The sequence below is a fragment of the Eurosta solidaginis genome, chromosome 3, assembly GCF_040869045.1.
Source record: "Eurosta solidaginis isolate ZX-2024a chromosome 3, ASM4086904v1, whole genome shotgun sequence".
Lineage (NCBI taxonomy): Eukaryota > Metazoa > Arthropoda > Insecta > Diptera > Tephritidae > Eurosta > Eurosta solidaginis.
This window is the reverse complement of record NC_090321.1, coordinates 28,493,202-28,518,909: the sequence shown is the minus strand read 5'-3', so window position 1 is coordinate 28,518,909 and position 25,708 is coordinate 28,493,202.

The window sequence follows — 25,708 nt, the reverse complement described above, 5'->3', positions numbered from 1 at the left end:
ATATGTCGATTTTTGCTGTAGCTATCGTGTTAACGGCCATGCGGAAGGACAGACGGAAGATTGTGTATAAACACTGGGCGTGGTTTCAACCTATTTCGCCCATTTTCACAGAAAACAGTTAGCGTCATAAAATCTATGCCACTACCAAATGTCAAAAGGATTGATAAATTTTTGTTCGACTTATGGCATTAAAAGTATCCTAGACAAATCAAATGAAAAAGGGCGGAGCCACGCATATTTGAAATTTTGTTTTATTTTTGTATTTTGTTGCACCATATCATTACTGGAGTTGAATGTTGACATAATTTACTTATATACTGTAAAGATATCAAATTTTTTGTTAAAATTTTACTTAAACAAAAAAAAATTTTTTAAAGTGGGCGTGGTCCTTCCCCGATTTTGCTAATTTTTATCAAGCATACATATAGTGATAGGATTAATGTTCCTGCCAAATTTTATCATGATATCTACAACGGCTGCCAAATTACAGCTTAGAAAATTTTAAATTACCTTCTTTTAAAAGTGGGCGGTGCCACGCCCATTGTCCAAGATTTTACTAATTTTCAATTCTACGTCATAAATTCAACTCACCTACCAAATTTCATTACTTTATCTGTCTTTGGTAATGAATTGTAGCACTTTTTCAGTTTTTCGAAATTTTCGATATCGAAAAAGTGAGCGTGGTTATAGTCCGATATTGTTCATTTTAAATAGCGATCTGAGATGAGTGCCCAGGAACTTACATACCAAATTTCATCAAGATACCTCTAAATTTACTCAAGTTATCGTGGTAATGGACAGACGGAAGGACGGACGGACGGACATGGCTCAATCAAATTTTTTTTCCATACTGATGATTTTGATATATGGAAGTCTATATCTATCTCGATTCCTTTATACCTGTACAACCAACCGTTATGCAATCAAACTTAACATACTCTGTGAGCTCTGCTCAACTGAGTATAAAAATAAGGGCCACTTTAATATAAATACGCATCCCGAACAACGTCGGGTACCCTGCTAGTCATACATAAATTCTTAATATGATTAAAATAGCAATTTTATAATTTTAGATATATGAACTGACTTGCAAACATGCTCTCTGTACTAGTGACTAGTGTTGTTCCGATGCGAGTTATAACAGGAAAATGAATTAATAAAATAATTTTGGAAATGGGCGTGGCACCGCTCCTTTTTGACAAACCATTTTATTATGTTTCGGGAGCCATAACTCGTAGACCAGTTTATTTTTTCAAAATTCGGTGCACATCTTTGCCATATAACCGCAAATATGGACGATATCGGTAAGTATCTTTTATATAAAGGAGGTTAACAGCATATTAAGCGAGTAAAAATAGCTTTAAATCAATTATCTTTTATTTTTATTCAATAATTTTGAGAAAATTTTAACAACGTGACATTAAGACGGACAAGGCAACAGCTGTTTCTATTATACATTGTAAATCTCTTCAAAGCCTTTTATCCCGGGAGTGGGACTCAAACCCGCACTGCTACGATGGTTTAACTGTTAAAAACGCGCCACGTCATGCCTTAGTTTCTTTTTATACTCAATTCAGCAGAGCTCACAGAGTATATTAACTTTGATTGAATAACGGTTGGTTGTACAGGTATAAAGGAATCGAGATAGATATAGACTTCCATATATCAAAATCATCAAGATCGAAAAAAAATTTGATTGAGCCATGTCCGTCCGTCCGTCTGTCCGCCCGTTAACACGATAACTTGAGTAAATTTTAAGATATCTTGATGGAATTTGGCATGTAGGTTCCTGAGTACTCATCTCAGATCGCTATTTAAAATGAACGATATCGGACTATAACCACGCCCACTTTTTCGATATCGAAAATTTCGAAAAACCGAAAAAGTTCGATAATTCATTTCCAAAGAAGGATAAAGTGGTGAAACTTGTTAGGTGAGTTGAACTTATGACGCAGAATAGAAAATTAATACAATTTTGGACAATCGGCGTGGCGCCGCCCACTTTTAAAAGAAGGTAATTTAAAAGTTTTGCAAGTTATAATTTGGCTGTCGTTGAAGATATCATGATGAAATTTGGCAGGAATGTTACTCCTATTACTATATGTATGCTTAGTAAAATCTAGCAAAATCGGAGAACGACCACGCCCACTTTAAAAAAAAAATTTTTTTAAAGTAAAATTTTAACAAAAAATGTACTATCTTTACAGTATATAAGTAAATTATGTCAACATTCAACTCCAGTAATGATATGGTGCAAAAAAAATACAAAAATAAAAGAAAATTTTAAAATGGGCGTGGCTCCGCCCTTTTTCATTTAATTTGTCTAGGATACTTTTAATGCCATAAGTCTAACAAAAATGTACCTATCCTTGTGAAATTTGGTAGGGGCTTAGCTTTTAGGACGATAATTTATTTCTGTGAAAAAGGGCGAAATCGGTTGCAGCCACGCCAAGTTTTTATACACAGTCGACGGTTTGCCCTTCCGCTCGGCCGTTAACACGAAAACTTGAGCAAAAATCGATATATCTTTACTGAACTTAGTTCACGTACTTACCTGAACTCACTTTGTATTGGTATAAAAAATGGCCGAAATCGGATTATGACCACGCTCACTTTTTGATATCGAAAATTACGAAAAACGAAAAAATGCCATAATTCTATACCAAATACGAAAAAAGGGATCAAACATGGTAATTGGATTGGCTTATTTACGCAAAATATAACTTTAGAAAAAAACCTTGTAAAATGGGTGTGACACCTACCATATTAAGTATAAGAAAACGAAAAAGTTCTGCAGGGCGAAATAAAAAACCCTTGAAGTCTTGGCAGGAATACTGTTCGTGATATTACATATATAAATAATTAGCGGTATCCAACATATGTGGTCCACATTAGGGTCGATATCCGGAAAACCACTTCACATATACAATTACCACCACTCCCTTTTAAAACCCTCATTAATACCATTTATTTGATACCCATATCGTACGAACACATTCTAGAGTCACCCCTGGTCCACCTTTATGGCGATATCTCCAAAAGGCGACCACCTATAGAACAAAGGCCCACTCCCTTTTGAAAATACTTATTAACACCTTTCATTTGATACCCATATCGTGCAAAGTCTATAGTCACCCCTGGTCCATCTTTATGGCGATAACTCGAAAAGGCGTCCACCTATAGAACTAAGGTCCACTCCCTTTTAAAATACTCATTAACATCTTTCGTTTGATACCCATATTGTTCAAACGCATTCTACAGTTACCCCTGTTCCACCTTTATGCCGATATCTCGAAAAGGCGACCACCTATACAACTACCACCACTCCCTTTTAAAACCCTCATTAATACCTTTAAATTGATACCCATATCGTACAAACAATTTCTAGAGTCAACCCTGATCCACCTTTATGGCGATATCCCTAAATGGCGTGCAACTATAGAACTATGAGCCACTCCCTCATAAAATACTCTTTAATGCCTTTCATTTGATACACATGTCATACAAACACATTCCAGGCTTACCCTCGGTTCATTTTCCTACATGGTTATTTTCCCTTATGTTGTCACCATAGCTCTCAACTGAGTATGTAATGTTGGGTTACAACTGAAATTAACTCTCCTTACTTGTTTATTTTAAAGCGTATTCATAACAAGAAAATTAATAAATTAGAAAGTTTTGGAAATGGGCGCAGCATCTCCCCTTATTTGAACAATTATTCTTCTACGTTTCGGGAGGGATCACTGAATGAAGAACTGACTAACCGTATACGTATTATTCATATTCATATCCTTATTAAGTCAATGGCAAAAGACCCTACTGACAAGATCTACATTATTATTATAAATTAACTTAAAACTAATTAACAATGGGTTCGAGGAACAGTTTTAATTGCTCAGTAGTAAGACTCAATCAGTAGCTTATACAAAGTTCTTGACATCGTAAGGTCTAGATCCAGACATCTAGAGATCCGATTAAACTCTTCAAGTCCTCTAACAAGAGGTGCAAAATTAAGGATATTTGATATTCGTACTTCAATGTAAAAAATATTTTAAGAACGGAGAGCTCTATTGGGAACATTGTAACAAATTTGTGCAAGAAGACCCGGGCAGTCAATTATACCAGCGCTAATGGCGAAGATAAACATTAAATGCTGAACAGACGGTCTGGCTTCGTGCTGCAAAATGTGGATAAACATTCACCTAGCAACATATGGAGGCAACGGATTATCAAAATAGAGAGGTTGAAGAGCGAATCGAATGAATTTGCGTTGAGCCCTTTCAATTATCGCCGAGAGTGTGGAGTCAATTGGATATCAAATGACAGATTCATACTTTAACTAAGATTGCACTAAAGAACTATACAAAATTTTCCTATATGGGTCCTTAAAGTCCTTCTAGTAACGCCTTAAAAAATCTAAATTAGCATAAGCCTTAAGCATAAGTATGATACAGTTAACATGGTTAACAAAAGTGAAAGAAGAGTTAAAAATTATACCGAGATCACGAAATTCATTAACCGAAACAAGATCTATACTTGAGTATGTTGTATGGGCACTTATAGATTTAGAAAACGTCATATGACAACATTTACTTATATTAAGGCGCAGATTATTTTGGAGAGCCCAGGAATTAAGAGAATTTAAATCATCCTGAAAGAGTAATGTATCTGATAGACATGTTATGCTTCTATACAGTTTAAGTCATCTGTATAAAGTAAGTATTTGAGTGTTTTAGACATAAACCAATATCATTGATGAAGATTAAGGATTGGACCGAGGATGCTACCTTGTGGCACTCCGGATGACGTCATATTTTCAATTTCAACAAAAGACGTTCTCTTTGAGAGGTATGATTTCAGCCAAGACAGAAATGTTGAATTATAAAGACGCATATTTTTAGTAAAGTCGATTAATAAGCAGACCCACTTTAGATAATACTTAGTGCAAAAAAAAAAAACTGAAAATTTAGGAGTTATGGGGAAAATTGGAAAGCGGTTATCACGACAAAAAAAATTCTTTTAAAATACATGAAAATTTTAAAAAATCTTTTTTTATTAAATTTTCGATTGTCTCAGTTTTTTACACCTCAAACTTTTTGTTTGCAACACATATGTATAATTAACTCAAGTAGATTCATTAGCTAAAAGATCAAAGATACTTGAGGTTGATGCTGAAGTGCAAAAATTTAGAAAGGCTACATATGAAAATGTGATGGCATGAGTGCACGTGCAGCGTGAAGAGTAAAACGTTTAACACTCAAAGTTTGTTCTCAATTAATAAGCACGTTGAGTCATCAAAGGCGGTGTAGGTATTTCATGTCTGAAATTAAAATGTTAAATTTCAAAAGAGCAATAAATCATATAACCTGGGCGCGATTTGTTCAGATCAAAATTTTTAAAAATTTTTATAGCAAGTTGGAGATGAAATTTTACTTATTCCAATTTTCTACAGACTTGATATAATAAGTCATGTTTTCTATATTAAAGCCCTTATTGAACTTAATTTTTCATACTTAGTACAAATTCTGAAATATCTTATTATTGTCTTTTTGAATGTCTGACTAAAAAGCAGTCGATTTTGCTTGCTGTTTCGAAGTTTATTGTCAATACCCAGCCAGCATTTTTTGAAAATTTTGATCAAACAAGTAAAGAAGGTTAAGCTCGGGTGTAACCGAACATTACATACTCATTTGAGAGCTTTGGTGACAACATAAGGGAAAATAACCATGTAGGAAAATGAACCGAGGGAAACCCTGGAATATGTTTGTATGACATGTGTATCAAATGAAAGGCACTAAAGAGTATTTTATGAGGGAGTGGGCCATAGTTCTATAGGTGGACGCCATTTAGGGATATAGCCATAAAGGTGGATCCGGGTTGACTCTAGAATGCGTTTGTAAGATATGGGTATCAAATGAAAGGTGTTAATGAGTATTTTAAAAGGGAGTAATCCTTAGTTCCATAGGTGGACGCCGTTTCGAGATATCGCCACAAAGGTAGACCAGGGGTGACTCTAGAATGTGTTTGTACGATATGGGTATCAAATTATAGGTATTAATGAGGGTTTTAAAAGGGAGTGGTGATTGTTGTATAGGTGGTCGCCTTTTCGAGATATCGCCATAAAGGTGGACCAGGGGTGACTCTAGAATAAGTTTGTAGGATATGGGTATCAAATTAAAGGTATTAATGAGAGTTTTAAAAGGGAGTGGTGGTAGTTGTATATGTGAAGGCATTTTCCAGATATCGACCAAAATGTGGACCAGGGTGACCCAGAACATCATCTGTTGGATACCGCTAATTTATTTATATACGTAGTACCTGCCAAGATTCTAAGGGTTTTTTATTTCGCCCTGCAGAATTTTTTCATTTTCTTCTACTTAATATGGTAGGTGTCACAACCATTTTATAAAGTTTTTTCTAAAGTTATATTTCGCGTCAATAAAACAATCCAATTACCTTACCATGTTTCATCCCTTTTTTCGTATTTGGTATAGAATTATGGCATTTTTTTCATTTTTCGTAATTTTCGATATCGAAAAAGTGGGCGTGGTCATATGCGGATTTCGTTCATTTTTCATACCAATATAAAGTGAGTTCAAGTAAGCACGTGAACTAAGTTCATTAAAGATATGCCGATTTTTGCTCAAGTTATCGTGACATGCGGAAGGACAGACGGACGACTGTGTATAAAAACTGGGCGTGGAATCAACCGATTTCGCCCATTTTCACAGAAAACAGTTAGCGTCATAAAATCTATGCCCCTACCAAATTTCAAGAAGATTGGTTAATTTTTGTTCGAATTATGGTGTTAAAAGTATCCTAGACAAATTAAATGAAAAAGGGCGGAGCCACGCCCATTTTGAAATTTTCTTTTATTTTTGTATTTTGTTGCACCATATCATTACTGGAGTTGAATCTTGACATTATTTACTTATATACTGTAAAGATATTAAATTTTTTGTTAAAATTTTACTTAAAAAAAATTTTTTTTTAAAAGTGGGCGTGGTCCTTCTCCGATTTTGCTAGTTTTTATTAAGCGTACATATAGTAATAAGAGTAACGTTCCTGCCAAATTTCATCATAATATCTTCAACGACTGCCAAATTACAGCTTGCAAAAGTTTTAAATTACATTCTTTTAAAAGTGGGCGGTGCCACGCCCATTGTCCAAAATTTTACTAATTTTCTATTTTGCGTCATAAGTTCAACTCATCTACCAAGTTTCGTCGCTTTATCGGTCTTTTGTAATGAATTATCGCGCTTTTTCTGTTTTTCGAAATTTTCGATATCGAAAAAGTGGGCGTGGTTATGGTCCGATATCGTTCATTTTAAATAGCGATGTGAGATGAGTGCTCAGGAACCTACGTACCAAATTTCATCAAGATACCTCAAAATTTACTCAAGTTATCGTGTTAACGGACGGACGGACGGACGGACGGACGGACGGACATAGCTCAATCAAATTTTTTTTCGATCCTGATTATTTTGATATATGGAAGTCTATATCTATCTCGATTCCTTTAAATATGTACAACTAACCGTTATCCAATCAAACTTAATATACTCTGTGAGCTCTGCTCAACTGAGTATAAAAATATTTGAATATCATACCCCAAGATGACTAAAAACGGCCAAATTTAAAAGCATTTTCTGCCCGAAAATTAATGTAACGTCGGGAGAAAAATGTACCATAAATGTGATTATTCTTGAATAATTATTTATGATTCCTATTTCGAAACGCTTTTTATTCATATTTGATCATCAGGGGAAGAAAGCATGCGGAAGCGAGCTATTCGAACCACAGGTAACTCGAAAACAAACTTGACCGATATACATACCTACACCTGCGAATACAACATCAAACATCAGCTATTCTCGTGTATATCTTCAAATACCGATACGATACGGGATGTTGAAGCCGTATCCAGGTATGTAAAGATAGTTTCACTTACCTGGGGAATTCAAATAGCTCTCAACACCTTTGTATTGTGCAATAATTATGTATTTTATGGGAAGCCGAAGGTAGAGAAATGGGTGGGGAAATCTTCGGTCACGAGAAGCATTACATTACTTTTTGTCTTGAAGAATATCTTTTGTATATATTTTTTCTTAGCTTTATGATTGAAAAAAATATGTGTATGTGAAAAAAATAACATTTCTAATGAAAAGTAAAATTTTAACAAGTATAAAATTCATTATTCAGTCAATAAATATATTCATAAAAGATTCAGAAAGCTGAATTAAAAATTATTATAAATTTTTGATCACCTAAAGTAAACACATTTCATTCAAATATGATTCCAAAATGTGATTGAGAAACTAAATTCAGTTTTTGTTTATCGAAAGGTAAGCATATTTGATTATTCTTTTTGTTGATTTTTATGAAATATTAAAATTTAATCATCAAAGGACTCCAAAAATTATTTCAAAAAATGATCGAAAAATGATTTTCAGTTTTTGATTATCAAAAGTGTTCATATTTGATTATTTCTTTTGTTCAATTGTATGATAACTCATTATTTAGTCAGAAAGAATAATAAAATTGTAGTGACATGAAGGGAAATTCAAAATTTAATCACCTAAATGCTGAGTTGGTATAACACAGCACACAAAAAAAGGATATATTTTTAGGAATTTAGGAAAAATTTAAAAATACCAGTAAACATAGGGCATTTCAAAAAATTAACATACACCAGTAGTAGGAATTAAGTTACGGAAATTTAGTTATAATTTGAAAACTGGCAACACTTTTTCATCATCTGTCTAAAAGGGTCCTTTTAGTTAGAGTTGGAAGTTGAAGAAGATAGCACGTTTGGTTTGTGTTTTATACGTATTTTTTGCAATTAACATTTTTATTGAGGTTTTGAAAAAGTGTGTCCTATACTTCAAGCAACGTATTGTGGTAAGATTTTTTAGTCAAATCCTGAAAAAAACCTCGTAAGAAGTCAAAGTTACAACTGAAGGCAATGTTGATTGTGTTTTTGTTATACACGTATCATCATCATGAATACGTTCCCCGACTTTTTTCTACTCTCTACGTCGCACCCCGAATTAACTCATTATGGTGGCGTACAGAAGGTCCTAGTAGCTGTAACTATGACGATAAATGGGCTAAGTTCGGACGAATGCCAAGAGTACTTTCAATCATGGGAAAAATGTTGGAGTCACTGTGGACCACCGTGGTGTGATGGTAGCGTGCTCCGCCTATCACACCGTATGCCCTGGGTTCAACTCCCGGGCAAAGCAACATCAAAATTTTAGAAATAAGATTTTTCAATTAGAAGAAAATTTTTCTAAGCGGGGTCGCCCCTCGGCAGTGTCTGGCAAGCGCTCCGATTGTATTTCTGCCATGAAAAGCTCTCAGTGAAAACTCATCTGCCTTGCAGATGCCGTTCGGAGTCGGCATAAAACATGTAGGTCCCGTCCGGCCAATTTGTAGGGAAAAATCAAGAGGAGCACGACGCAAATTGGAAGAGAAGCTCGGCCTTAGATATCTTCGGAGGTTATCGCGCCTTACATTTATTTTTTTTTTTCACTGTGGAGAGTTAAAAGGATACCATTGTGAAAGTCGATAGTAAAATATTTGCCTAAAAGTTCAATTTCTGGTTTTTTATTGACAATTTCTCGAAACTTAATTGCCACACCTCATATTTTGTTAGGTGCAACATCAATGAATATTTGCGCATTTTTTAACACGCTTATTGTATTAGCTTCACGTGTATGTATGCTTGTTTGCAACTCTCCAGACTAGGCGCATAAAAGAGTGTTACACCCATCTAGTGGCAATTATTGAAGACACGCGGCAGTGGTTAAATAAATCGCTACAAAACGAGTTGTGCTTAATAGTGAATACACGAACACCTGAGCTACGGTGCTATCAACATCAAGTGTCTAAGTGGATTGTAGATACTAAAACGTTACCATAGTTTTCGTGTTTTTAGTTTTTTTTAATTATATTTATTATTTTAAAATTGTCTTTAAAGTTAAGGAGGGAAATGCTGCTATTCATTTAAACTATCTTTTATAAAAAGCGAAATATTTGTTTGGAGCTGCTGAAGGAAGGTTGTTAATGAAGCAAAAAAAAGAAAAGAATGGGGCAGAGATGTACGTAGTAGAGATATACGTCGCCGATAAACGCCGCCGCCGCCGCCGATTAGGGTCGTTTTTCGCACGCCGTCGCCGAATGTCAAAATATCGGCGCGGCGGCTGCGGCGGAGGCGTCCGGGGCGTTACTATATTTTCTACTCGTTTAAGACTGTCTAGGCCATTTATTATTAATGTCGGATATGGTCGAAAGTGGTATCAACGGATGCGCATCACTGCCAGTTATAAGAAACTAATTACGAAATTTAACTCTTTCTAACTGTTCAAAATTTATTTAAAAAAAGAAGTGTTTTCGATGTCAGCTTAACACGGACTTTGCATCACCCATTTCACCAAGTTATTGAAACAAAACACTAAAAGAAAAGTTATATAATAAACTAGCAGAGTACCCGTCGTTGTTTGGGTTTAAATAAAAGCAGTACTATATAGACTAATATATTAGACTAATCCCAACCCCCATTTGTATTGGAGATGCCACGCCCCTTTTTCGCTATCCCAATTTTTCCCGAGGGGGTAGGGATTAGTCTTATATATGTACCTCCTCACCTAATTTCAGTCGTCTAGCTGTATGGGAGGTGCCACGCCCCCTGTTTCGTTATACCCAGTTTTTCTAGATGGGGTAGGGATTGGTCTCATACAACCACTCATTTAATTTCAGTCGTCTAGCCTTAATACTTTCAGATATATTGACTACGAAATATTCCAGTTGTATGGGAGGGTCCACGCCCCCTTGTCGAAAACATTTTTTATATAGCCTACCATAGATTGATGCATTCAGGGTATGTCATGGCAAAATTTCGTTCGATTCCATTTTGCGGTTTAGGCTGCAAGTCCAAACATACATACAGACATACTTTCACAAATATATAGTAGAGATTTATATGCTCACTTTTCATATTTTTTTTTCAAAAAATTAATAATGAACAATGAATTCAAATAAAATGACCCAAGGCGTTTCAAATTGCCCTCAAGTTGTTAAAAAAGCAAAAAAGTGCCGATTTAAAAAAAAAATTTTATATTGCGATTGGCTGAAAGAATACGCTAAATCAGTGATGCAAAATTTTTTAGTAGGTTCTAGGGGCATAAACACTCCTTTGAACAGATTCTTACCTCATACTTCAGTTGAGGATATATGTACGAATGAGAAAGTTTTGAAAAATCATTTGGGCTTACACTCAAAAATCTATTGTTTATTTGCGAAACTATAAAATAGCGTCTGAAATGTTAATTTTAATTTTCACACTTCATGTTTCAACACCCAAGTCTCCGGTTTGACATAAAGTTGCCGGCCCTATTCAAAACTAGTCCCTTGGAGTGAATCACATTGATTATATCCTATCAACCAAGTTTAAATATCACCTACACGTTACGGCAACTTTTACAAATGTGAATACCTAGGCACATATATTTACCAGGTCAGGCTTTGTCCTGCGCAAGAACACTCATAGTGGTGAAACAAAAAGCTTTCCCAAGATAGTCGAACTAATGACTGTGTATACTATTACCCTAACGTAGTGTCGAACTAGTCTGAAAACTGCAGTTACGCGGTCATCCATAATGAACTCTTATATCATAAGGCCGGGAAACAGCAGTAAACATCTACTACTATTGAAATAAATGATGTGAACACAAACGTCTGCAAACTTTGGTCTACATTTTAAAAATTTTATCCAGGGTCCTTGTAAGATTTTACTTATGTAGATGCGCCAAGTATTTTACGATTTTTACGGATTACGCAATGACTTCCACTTAGATTGCTTATGATTTCGAAGGCGGCGTCCTTGGTCGAATAGACACTCCCTAATGTTTCAAGGTGTTTCTCTGGTGTAGCTCGGCAGCATAGCTCGACAAAAACATCCGTTGGAAAGTCTTTTCAGCAGACGGAGCACTACCAATTCGAAAGATCCGGGTTAGGTTCGAAGCATCTCTGGAGTAAGTGAAGGAGGGTCAATCCCTCCGCAAGGAGCTACTCCTGAAAATGTTTGAACGGTCTGCGAGCTCTTGAGGCAAAAACCCCGGGTCTTTCCGAAATGGCCAAAATGTTGATTTCATTAAATACATATAAACAAACCCTTTCCTAAATACTATTTTTTTAAATAGAAAAATCAAGCTTTTTAAAGTAAGAATGCCGGCGTACGCCGGCGCACCCCCCACGCCCCGCCGCCGGTATATAATAAAGCCTACGCCGCCGCCGCCGATAAAGTGATCGGCGTAAATCTCTAGTAGGTAGTGACATTTTTGACAAATATAAATTAACAAGTAAGGAAGGCTAAGTTCGGGTGTAACCGAACATTACATACTTAGATGAGAGCTTTGGAGACAAAATAAGGGAAAATCACAATTTTGGAAAATGAACCTGGGGTAAACCCGGCATGAGTTTCTATGACATGGGTATCAGATGGAAGGTATTAAAGAGTATTTTAAAAGGGAGTGGGCCATAGTTCTATAGGTGGGCGCCTTTTCGAGATATCGCCATAAAGGTGGACCAGGGGTGACTCTAGAATGTGTTTGCACGATAAGGGTATCAAATTAAAGGTATTAATGAGGGTTTTAAAAGGGAGTGGCCCTCAGTTGTATATGTGAAGGCGTTTTCGAAATATCGACCAAAATGTGGACCAGGGTGACCCAGAACATCATCTGCCGGGTATCGCTAATTTATTTATATATGTAATACCGCGAACAGTATTCCTGTCATGATTCTAAGGGCTTTTGATTTCACCCTACAGGATTTTTAATTTTCTTCTGCTTAATATGGTAGGTGACACCCCCTTTTTACAAAGTTTTTTCTAAAGTTATATTTTGCGTCAAAAAACCAATTCAATCACCATGTTTCATCTCTTTTTTCGTATTTAATTATGGCATTTTTGACTTAAAATTTTGTTTTTTTTAAAGAGTGAGCGTGTTCTTTACCCGATTTTGCTAATTCTTATTTAGAACACACATATTGTTATAGGAGTAACATTCAGCTTGCAAAACTTTTATATTTAAATTTGATAATGAATTATCGCACTTTCTCGGTTTTTCGAAATTTTCGATATCGAAAAAGTGGGCGTGGCTATAGTCCGATTTCGTTCATTTTAATTAGAAATCTGAGATGAGTGCCCGGGAACTTACGTACCAAATTTCATCAAGCTACCTCACAATTTACTGAAGTTATCGTGTTTTCGGACGGACAGATTTACTACACCACTCATTTTCATGAAAGGTGTACAAATTATTTCATTAAACCAAATTGTGATTCTATTAAGTTTATGTGTGCAATTGGTTTAATAATTTAAAATAATAATTAAAAATACCTGAGAACTATTATGAATTTAAGCTGTTTCAAAACACCCTTTTTTAACTAAAGACATAACATTTTTATTAATATATTGAAGTTTACTTAAGTAAATCCTGTTCGGTATTTTTTTCAATCGCAATAATGAAACTTTTGTTTAATAAAACACCATAAAATTTAACGAATACTTAAACCACATATAAATATAGAGCTACAACACACACAATTACTCTGTCAAATAATCCAGAACAATTTCTTGCCACTTCAAATAATAATGCCACACCATTGCCACAAACTGAAATTTGATGCAACTTCAAAAAACAAACACTTTTATAAATATTTAAGGAAATGTAATATTAAAGTATAGAACGAATAGGTGCTTACGTGTTCATGGATCCATAAAAATATTCGTAAGCACATCCGACCACCAAATAACTTCAAGGAAATGTGGAATTTTCGGTTTGGCAAATAATCGTAAATTCTGCCGCAACAAAGCGCCAACAGCGCTAACAATTTTCAACCCAAAATTTACTTTGACTTATCTCAAATGTTGTTTGGCGGCCACCGTGGTGTGATGGTAGCGTGCTCCGCCTATCACACCGTATGCCCTGGGTTCAACTCCCGGGCAAAGCAACATCAAAATTTTAGAAATAAGATTTTTCAATTAGAAGAAAATTTTTCTAAGCGGGGTCGCCCCTCGGCAGTGTCTGGCAAGCGCTCCGATTGTATTTCTGCCATGAAAAGCTCTCAGTGAAAACTCATCTGCCTTGCAGATGCCGTTCGGAGTCGGCATAAAACATGTAGGTCCCGTCCGGCCAATTTGTAGGGAAAAATCAAGAGGAGCACGACGCAAATTGGAAGAGAAGCTCGGCCTTAGATCTCTTCGGAGGTTATCGCGCCTTACATTTATTTTATCTCAAATTACGTCTGGTAATACTCATTTGTGAAACTTTCACTACCTAAACACTACCAATGAAAAACAGTCAAAGTGTATGACAGCATATATGATGGCGTATGTAACTTTGTCTATAACAAGATTAGACCGTATCGATTGAAAACTAGTTCGATGTGGTACGCGTATACCAGGTTAGCTCGTCGACTTAGGGTCGTGGGTTCGTGCCCCACGTTGGGCGCCATTTTTGTGCGGCTCACTGTTTGGATGGCAAGCAGGTATGCTTGTATCTCAGGATAACTTCTCGCACTACAAATCATACATTTGAGATTTTAAGTCGAATATATACATTTTTTTTATCGCCGAGAGATAATATAAGAATCCAAGTAAGCACTTACCATATTTTAGCAATAAGTACATAGATATGCTTTAAAATATTAATAAAAGTAGGATTGTATTAGGGCCGAGTTTTTTGTCTTAATATGGTCTAATGCACATATAGGGATATCAAAACACTTCTATAAACATGAATACATTCAATGGCTTAGAATGAGTGACTTTATGTACTTACACTAAAACAATGTTAGGTTAGTGGACTACCTTCTCCGTTGCCAGTTGCTTACTGTTTCTATTTGAAACTGCCAAACTATAGATTAAAAGTGTTATTAGCAACGTGTTATTCGAGTATGAACTTTTGTACATGCATACGTATATGTATTTGTGCTACGCTATATGAACCTTTATACATATATACGAATATATACAGCGGCCCATAAAAAAAGAGCAGTGACAGTTTTCATTAACTTTCGTCAATTAATTTTTATTTTTTTCTTGACATTTAAACATATTTTCTCACGATATGGGGATATCCTGAATGTAAGCGTAATGTGTAAAAATAAGCGTAAGCGTATACTTTATTAGTGACATGCTTTATGATGGGTATATGTAGAATGTAAGTACAGTCCTCTAGTGTATCGTATTGGTATACTGCGTGGAGTGACACAGAATGTAAGCGTAAGTGTAGTCACTACACTGTGGCATAATGTGGGAACATGGTACATGATAGAGTTGATATGAGCGACATCAGGCTGCAAAACAAGGCAAGGAAAGACGAGGGAATGCAGGGCAAGGCAAGGAAAGGAAAGAAGAGGAAACAAGTAATGAAGGCTAAGTTCGGGTGTAACTGAACATTACGTACTCAGCTGCCAAATTGCAGCTTGCAAAACTTTTAAATTACTTACTTACTTACTTACTTGTGCCACGCCCACTGTCCAAAATTTTACTAATTTTCTATTCTGCGTCATAAGGTCAACCCACCTACCAAGTTTCAACGCTTTATCCATCTTTGTTAATGAATTATAGCACTTTTTCGGTTTTTCGAAATTTTCGATAGCGTAGTCCGATTTCGTTCATTTTAAATAGCAATCTGAGATGAGTGCTTAGGAACTTACGTACCAAATTTCATTAAGATACCTAAAAATTAACTCAAGTTTTCGTGTTTACGGGCAGACGGACGGAGGGACGGACATGGCTAAATGAATTTCTTTCTTCGCCCAGATCATTTCCATATATAGAGGTCTATATCTATCTAGATTAGTTTATGCCGTTACGGGGTACCGTTATGCGAACAAAATTAATATACTCTATGAGCTCTGCTCAGTTAAGTATAAAGAAGTAAGAAAGTCTAAGTTCGGGTGAAACCGAACATTACATACCCTGATGTTGTTGTTTGTTTTGTGGTTTCCTCGAAAGCGGTGCCGCTATATAGCGGCCGTTACATAGCGGTATGGTACGTTGTCAAAAATATTGAAATGTAAAAGTAATTATATGGAAACCCTAGGAAGACGGTGAAGTTCACCGTAACGTAATATAGCGGCCGGGCATAAAACAGCCCTGCAGTAATGACGGTAGAAACTCGTTCATCACCGTTTTTTCCCACCGCTATTGCCAAAGCGGTGAATACAATGTCAAATATTTCAAATTAAAAAGGGTGGTGCTACGCCCATTTTCTTAAATTTGAAGTTTTCCTATTTATTGTTATAAATCCACTTGTTAAATGAAATCCCATTAATATAAAGCACTTTTTTGCAAAGATATAGCTTATTTTATTCATCCACGACCCTTTTAAAAATCTTTTATATAAAAGTGAGCGTGTTCCTTAACCGATTTCGGCAATTTTTCTTCAAAGCGTTCCTTATAGTAAAGGCAACCTCTCTGCCGAATTTTGTTAAGATAGGTTTAACGATTTTTCATTTATGATTAATAATATTTGTAATATTGATTTTATCACAAGTGGGTGGTGCCACCCCCATTTGAAATAAATTTTTATCAAGTGTCTCAATATCAGTTCACACGTCAAATTTCCACATTCTAGGAGTATTATTTACTAAATAATCAGGTTTTTTGTGTTTTCCAAATGTTATATATATAAAAAGTGGGCGTGGTTATCATCCGATTTCACTCATTTTCAATACGAATCTATTCTGGGTCCAGATAAGCTCGTGTACCAAATTTGGTGAAGATATCTCAATATTTACTCAAGGTATCATGTTAACGGGCAGACGGACGGACGGACGACGGACATGGCTCAAACAAATTGTTTTTCGATACTGCTGATTTTTATATACGGAAGTCTGTATCTATCTCGACAACTGCAGTTTCACCGTGTGATTCGCCGTCCGAATCGCGGTGAAACCTTTGATAACATTACGAGATTTCCTGTGATTATTACGTGGCCGTTTTCGAAGTGGTACCATCGCAATATGCCAGTAAATGTTTCTTTCCTTCTTTCCAGTTTCTCTTAGAAAAACATAATAATTGAATACTCAATTATTATAAGCCGGTCTTAAGCTCACGAATTCTTAATAATAAGAGTTTTTTTTATTTTTTTTTTTAATCATGAAAATTCGATTTTTTAAATTTTTTTTTTTCGAAAGTGCTTTTGAGATTGCTTTGCATAGGTGTAGTTAACAAATTTATAGATTTTTTTCTTAAATTAACAAATTTTTGATGAATTTTATTAGCCATATACGTAAATATTTTTGAAGTCTTTAATGAGCTCAAGGCCTATTGAAAAAATAAAACACAATGTTTTTATATTGTATTTTACATATATTCATCGATATTTCGGTTTTATTCTAAAACCATCATCAGGAACATATGACTATGTTGGATCGATCCAATACAATAGAAAAACATTGTGTTTTATTTTTTCAATAGGCCTTGAGCTCATTAAAACCTTCAAAAATATTAAATTAACAAAAATTTATTTTTTATGAAGTTTAATAAAAAAAATGTACCACTGCTATTTTCGCGTTTACGACTGTACACACATATTTATTATAGGTACATGTGTAAGCACTCCTGCCACTTTCATTTCGGTTTACTGTTACAGCGCTGATAAAAAAAGGTCAAAAACTTTGAAACAGTTTTGGAGGGGTCTAAGTGTACACAACTGTTTTCATTTTGTAAATGTATATTTGTAATTTTTTGTGCGTGTTTACGTAAATTGCTGCGTCATAGTGAAAGTGTATAAAACAAAAGTTGTAATTATATACGTCTAACATAAAATATAAAATTTTTGAAACAAGTTTTATCCTCACGTTATTCCTTTAATATGTAAAATGTCTGTATTACGGCTGTTTAGAGATGATAAGTTCGTATTGGTTATTTTGAAGATTTTACTCACCATAGGTTTCTGTAAAAATTATCTAAATAACTAGCGATAGATTTAAAAGTATATTTGCCTTTCGAAAACTGCATAAACATGGATGAAATTAGGTTTGAACGTATTTTCTGCAAATACCATAAAATGTGGAACAATAGGCTGCACTTTCCCTGTCGTCAGTTTACGTTTCGAAACTAGTTTAGAACGGAAAAAAGCAAACCATTACAGGCGTGTGAAAGCTTTAATGAACTTTCTCTCATACAGCCTCACGCAGGCAACACAAAAGCTCGTGTAAGCGAAAATGAATTTAGCTTTCTCGAATGACAATTTAGTCTAAGCTCAGCGTCTGGGCCGGAATGTTATTATTAAAAAGCAAGGCATTACACGTAAGCACATATATACGTACCACCTGAAAAGACGGGTTGAGCTGCTTATATGTAATATTTGCGGCTTAAGGTAAAGGATACATACAAACATACAAGTGAAGTGAATGGAAGCAGGTTAAAAACGGATAAAAAACATAAAATTAGTAGCAGTGTGGGTTCTTCTTGCGATGGGAATCTAAGCCTATTTTTGTAAGTCCACAAAAAGACGGATCATGCAAACAGGGTGCAGAATTAGCCTTCTTAGTATCGCATATAAGTAAGCTCCGGTCAAGTGTATTGTGCGAAAGATTAAAGTCGACCGTGAATCGGCTGATTGGACCTCATCAATACAGCTTCAGACCTGGTAAATTTACCATTGGCCAGATTTTAACTATGCGCTATATCTCACCTCTTCACCGATTTAAAAGCCTCCTTAGACATCACGAAAAGGAACTCTGCCTTAATTTGGTTTCCCTAAATTGGGTTTTATTGCAAAATACGGCTGAGCGAAATGAGGTAAAGCTCAGTCAGAACTGAGAAAGATCTTTTCGAGTCGTTCATAACTGAACGAGGTGTCAGACCGCGAAAAAATTATATTAGCTTTAGAATCTAACCGCTGTGAAACAGTATTCTATAAGAGCGTGCAACAATTGGATTATGCTGACGACATAGCAATCACCGGCTTGAAAACCTGCGCCGTAGGTTCTGCTTGCTCCAAACTGAGAAAAGCAGAAAAGATGGCTTTGATGGTTAATGGGGACAACACGAGGTATGCTGTCATCGAGCAAGGAGTCAGCGCATATGCGCCTTGGCAACGGCGCCACTGTTGGCACCCTTCATTATAATATAGTAAAATACTTCGTTTATTTGGAACCAGCGGTAGCATAAACAACCACATCAGCTTTGAAATCCAGTGAAGACTTAAAAAATAAAGTCCATTATTGACAAACTAAAAGCGTGCTGTACAAATCGCTTATTGTACTAGACCTGCTATAAGGTGCACAAGCAAAGACCTTGACAACATCCGATGGGGCGATTGATTCTATGAATTTTCGAGAGAAAAGTTCTTCGAAAGATTTAAGCGTCGCTATGCGAGGGCTATTACCAAAGTAGATCTAATGATGAGCTCTGTGGGCAAAAGTATTATTATTGGATCCCGTTTATGGAAAGCACTTTGAGTTCCCATGGTGTAACCAATCGGCACCAATTTGCCCAACGAAGAAGCGAATGGCGCGTCTTTTTGGGCAACAATAACCGTTTAAACAGTTTAGCGTCAATAAAGTAAGTGAGGAAGTGCGTTCCTCCACTGAAATATCTGGCAATGGAGACGGCGGAATGCTTTGGTGGAACCCAAACACGTTGGCGTTACACCAACAATTTGGATATCCAATTGTTGTGACACCGGCCAAGTCTACGCCGTGAACCACATAGCAGTAGACTAAGCCGGAGTCAGTGTCTCAGGTTACGTGAGGTGAAAAATCCGTTATAGTCATATACGGAGGCTTTAGCAACTCCTTGTAGTGAAAGAAATTTGGAGATAAAACATTCTCTTTGGCATCACTTCTTTAGTGTTCATTGATATAGATTTCTGGCGTCTGAATCGCACAGATGCCTGACTACAATTTAAATAGTCAGCGGTCCACCGGCAATTAATTTGGTGCGCCTTCTCGATATATTTTTTTTAATGCTCAAACATTTATGTATGTATGTTGGGCTTGAATTTTTATGATTGTATTATGTGAAAAATGCAATTTTATTGGTTGTAAAACACGCAGATTGCAATGCGCGCAAGAAATTCTTGCCACAATGCCATTAATGTCATGCACTTACTTACATATATACATGATCGTTTGTTTCTGGATACAAAAATTTTAAATGTGTCTACTATGGCAAACGTTTTGGCCTGTTTAGCTCTACGCTTTGCTGCAGTTTTACGACTATTTTGTTGTTATATTTTTATACTCAGTTGAGCAGAGCTCACAGAGTATATTAAGTTTGATTGGATAATGGTTGGTTGTACAGGTATAAAGGAATCGAGATAGATATAGACTTCCATATATCAAAATCATCAGGATCGAAAACAAATTTGATTGAGCTATGTCCGTCTGTCCGTCCGTACGCCCGTTAATACGATAACTTGAGTAAATTTTGAGGTATCTTGATAAATTTGGTATGTAGGTTGCTGAGCACTCATCTCAGATCGCTATTTAAAATGAACGATATCGGACCATAACCACGCCCACTTTTTCGATATCGAAAATTTCGAAAAACCGAAAAAGTGCAATAATTCATTACCAAAGACAGATAAAGCGATGAAATTTGGTAGGTGAGTTGAACTTATGACACAGAATAGAAAATTAGTAAAATTTTGGACAATGGGCGTGGCACCGTCCACTTTTAAAAGAAGGTAATTTAAAATTTTGCAAGCTGTAATTTAACAGTCGTTGAAGATATCATGATGAAATTTGGCAGGAACGTTACTCCTATTACTATATGTACGCTTAATAAAAATTAGCAAAATCGGAGAAGGACCACGCCCACTTTTAAAAAACAATTTTTTTTTTAAGTAAAATTTTAACAAAAAATTTAATATCTTTAACGTATATAAGTAAATTATGTCAACATTTAACTCCAGTAATGATATGGTGCAACAAAATACAAAAATAAAAGAAAATTTCAAAATGGGTGTGGCTCCGCTCTTTTTCATTTAATTTGTCTAGGATACTTTTAATGCCATAAGTCGAACAAAAATTTACCAATCCTTTTGAAATTTGGTAGGGGCATAGATATTATGACGCTAACTGTTTTCTGTGAAAATGGGCGAAATCGGTGGAAGCCACGCCCAGTTTTTATACACAGTCGTCCGTCTGTCCCTCCGCATGGCCGTTAACACGATAACTTGAGCAAAAATCGATATATCTTTACTGAACTTAGTTCACGTACTTATCTGAACGCACTTTATCTTGGTGTAAAAAATGAACGAAATCCGACTATGACCACGCCCAATTTTTCGATATCGAGAATTACAAAAAATGAAAAAAAATGCCATAATTCTATACCAAATACGAAAAAAGGGATAAAACATGGTAGTTGGATTGTTTTATTGACGCGAAATATAACTTTAGAAAAAACTTTGAAAAATGGTTGTGACACCTACTATATTAAGTAGAAGAAAATGAAAAAGTTCTGCAGGGCGAAATAAAAAACCCTTGCAATCTTGGCAGGTATTGCATATATAAATAAATTAGCGGTATCCAACACATGATGTTCTGGGTCACCTTGGTCCACATTTTGGTCGATATCTGGAAAACGCCTTCACATATACAACTACCACCACTCCCTTTTAAAACTCTCATTAATACCTTTAATTTGATACCAATATCGTACAAACACATTCTAGAGTCACCCCTGGTCCACCTTTATGGCGATATCTCGAAAAGGCGTCCACCTATAGAACTAAGCCCCACGCCCTTTTAAAATACTCATTAACACCTTTCATTTAATACCCATATCGAACAAACATATTCTAGAGTCACCCCTGGTCCACCTTTATGGCGATATCTCGAAAAGGCGTCCACCTATAGAACGAAGGCCCACTCCCTTTTAAAAATACTCATTAACACATTTCATTTGATACCCATATCGTAGAAACAAAGTCTAGAGTCACCGCTGGTCCACCTTTATTGCGATACCTCGAAAAAGCAGCCTCCTATACAACTACCACCACTCCCTTTTAAAACCCTCATTAATACCTTTAATTTGAAACCCATATCGTACAAACAAATTCTAGGGTCACTCCTGGTCCACCTTTATGGCGATCTCGAAACGGCGTCCACCTATGGAACTAAGCATCACTCCCTCTTAAAATACTCATTAACACCTTTCGTTTGATACCCATATTGTACAAACGCATTCTAGAGTCATTCTTGGTCCACCTTTATGGCGATATCTCGAAAAAGCGGCCACCTATACAACTACCACCACTCCCTTTTAAAACCCTCATTAATACCTTTAATTTGATACCCATATCTTACAAACAAATTCTAGGGTCATTCCTGGTCCACCTTTATGGCGATATCTCGAAACGGCGTCCATCTATGGGACTAAGGATCACTCCCTCTTAAAATACTCATTAACACCTTTCGTTTGATACCCATATCGTACAAACAAATTCTAGAGTCAACCCTGATCCACCTTTATGGCGATATCCCTATATAGAACTATGGCCCACTCCCTCATAAAATACTCTTTAATACCTTTCATTTGATACACTTGTCATACAAACACATTCCAGGGTTTCCCTCGGTTCATTTTCTTACATGGCTATTCTCCCTTATGTTGTCACCATAGCTCTCAACTGAGTATGTAATGTTCGGTTACACCCGAACTTAACCTTCCTTACTTCTTTTCATATGGACTTGCTGTTGTCATCTGGTATCATTCATGCATGCCAAAATTTTCACCATCTCGCTTTCATTGTAGCCAACGCCATAATACATACAAATATTGTTACACACTTTAATGTTGTTACTATTGTCAGCTTAAATAGGTCTATAAAATCAGTTGGTACAAGAGCAGTCATCTTGGCATGCACTCTAGTGACAAAAGCTTGGTCTCTAAAAGTCTGTCGCCAAATTGATTTTTCATACAGTGCATATACATAAGTAAATTTTTATACTCAGCTGAGCAGAGCTCACAGAGTATATTAATTTTGTTCGTATTACGGTACCCCGTAACGGCATAAACTAGTCGAGATAGATATAGACTTCTATATATCAAAATGATCTGGGCGAAAAAAGAAATTCATTTAGCCATGTCCGCCCATGCGACCGTCCGTCCGTAACTTGAGAAAATTTTACGGTAACTTAATGAAACTTGGTACGTAATTCCCTGGGCACTCATTTCAGATCGCTATTTAAAATGAACGAAATCGGACTATAACCACGCCCACTTTTATGATATTTAAAATTTCGAAAAACCGAAAAAGTGCGATAATTCATAACCAAAGACGCATAAAGCGTTGAAACCTGGTAGGTGGGTTGACTTTATGACGCAGAATAGAAAACTATTAAAATTTTGGACAATAGGTGTGGCACCGCCAACTTTTAAAAGAAGGTAATTTAAAAGTTTTGCAAGCTGTAATTTGACAGCCGAGTATGTAATATTTGGTTACACCCGAACTTAGCCTTCCTTTCTTGTTAATTTTTGCTTTGCAATTTTGCATGCAACCCGATGATGCTTAATTTATTATTTGCTACACCAGTAGCGGATGCTGAGATTTAGTTGTCAACACAATTGAAAAGAATGTCGTCAAAATAAAAAATAAAAAAACACTTTCTGTGAAGGTGGCGCATGCGTGCGGTATTACAACATTTTTGATTGCTTTTCCTTCATTTTTTTGTTTTCTTTTTATTATATTTTTGGATATTAAAATTTTTATGGCCTTCTTAGCTTACTGTGGCTTCGCGACTGTGGTCACAACGCCTTTTACAATGAGAATGCAACAAAATATTTACAGAAACCATATTTTTGGTATGAGCCTTGGAATCGCTTAGGTTTTTGTTGTATATTGGCAGCCTTTAAAGTTTGTGGGTGGTGTTGTTGAGCTCTGCGCATTTTATGTCTTTTAAATTCCGCAAATGATACGAAATAAACTTTTATTGTGAGTTAACTTTGCTTTTGATATTACAAATCAGGGTACGTATGGCGTGTTCACTCAATTTATAATTATGCGTTGACAGCCCAGCGGGTTGTGGAGCTTAGAATATATCCGCGGAAGGTATGCCTGTCGAAACAGGCGACTAAAATACTAAATTTATTCAAGGGGGTTTTGTAGCGTAACCCTCTCAGGGGGTTGCCAGCGCCATATATAGCTTCTCCTGTTTCATTAACAGCCGAGGCTCTGGCGACCCCAAGTTCAGAGATGGTCGGGCTAGTACCTTTATGGTGCTTGTTACCGGAACGTATCGGATCTGCTTCCGGCAAAGGACCATCTATATCGATAACACTCCACAAGGCCTTCGGGGTGAGTGCTTATTGCTACAAAAACAACAACAACAATAAGTCTCTAGTTGACATATACCGTTATTCGGTCTCACGATTTCAGAGCTATATTAATTTAATGTTTGAGTGAACACTTGATTTCGATACGAATCGTAACACACGATACGGGTCCAGAATTCTAGTTCGTATTCATTCGCTTTCTGATATGTAATAGATGTTAAAATACTTAGGTGAGGTTGGGTTGAGCTGGCCGGTCCATGACATCCTCATATAGCCTGAATGAATCCACAGTAAAACCAGAAGTTTATTAAACAATATATGTTAGCAAATATAAGAAGCTTTAAAGCACCTATGCTACTTGCTGCTTCTAGTTCTGATAGATGTGCCACTCCTAATAGCTGGAGTCTTAGCCTTGCGAGCGTGGGTAACGAGCAAAACGTGCTCGATCGTTTTTTACTCCAATCCGCAATTTCTACATTTGCTATCTACTAGCAAGGCCTAATTTAAAGGTATGGTTTGGTGTCACAAGCAGTATCCAGTCATAATACCCGTCAACCTACAGCCTACAGCCCTTTCTTTTTCATGATAAGAGTAACTTTGCTAGTCCAAAATGGTATGATTTACAGATGTTTTTCGACACTTTGCAGCCCCATGCTTGGATCCACGCATTTCCCGCTTGGTTCTCTTAATTTTGTCCGATGTGATTGGGATGTCTATGGTACAAGCTTAGATGGAAGCGCTTTTTTAGTTAGCTCATCGGTTTTTTCCAATTATAGCTTTTCCCAAATTCCCCAGAACTCAATATAGATGTAAGCTTCCCACTATACAGATCCTTTTCAGGGACGTCTTACACTTTAACATACTTTAAGGTGTTGTGCTTTGTGAGATTATTGCCTTAATTGCGGCTGTAGTTTAAGCAATTTTTTCCAGTGTTTTCACTGCTTTGGTTATGGCTTCTACTTCCGCCTTCAGCACAGTATTCCTTCCATTACTTTGGTACCATCGGTGTAGACGTGTACCGCCTCGTCTGGCTTTTCGTTCAGAATTTGATGACGTTGTACTACTATGACCGTATGGTTTGCGCTCAAGCCCTCAATACACCTCGCAGTTTTAACGCTATGTTCTCTGCCACCAGATCTAAAGTAAAGCCGTCGGGGTTGGTTTTCAGGGCTACTGTAATGCTAAGCATTCATAGCCTGTATATCCCCCTTACTTTTTCGAGTTAGGTGATTTCTGTGCCTGTCCACCAAGCGAGAACTCTATGGTATAGACTGAGCTTAAAAATCACTGTAAATACCTAATGTAGAGAGAGAGAGCGAACGATAGACCTCACGTACACCCTAGCATTCTTTCACATGCATGAAGTAATGTCGAGACCTTCTGTACTCTCTTCTCCACGTT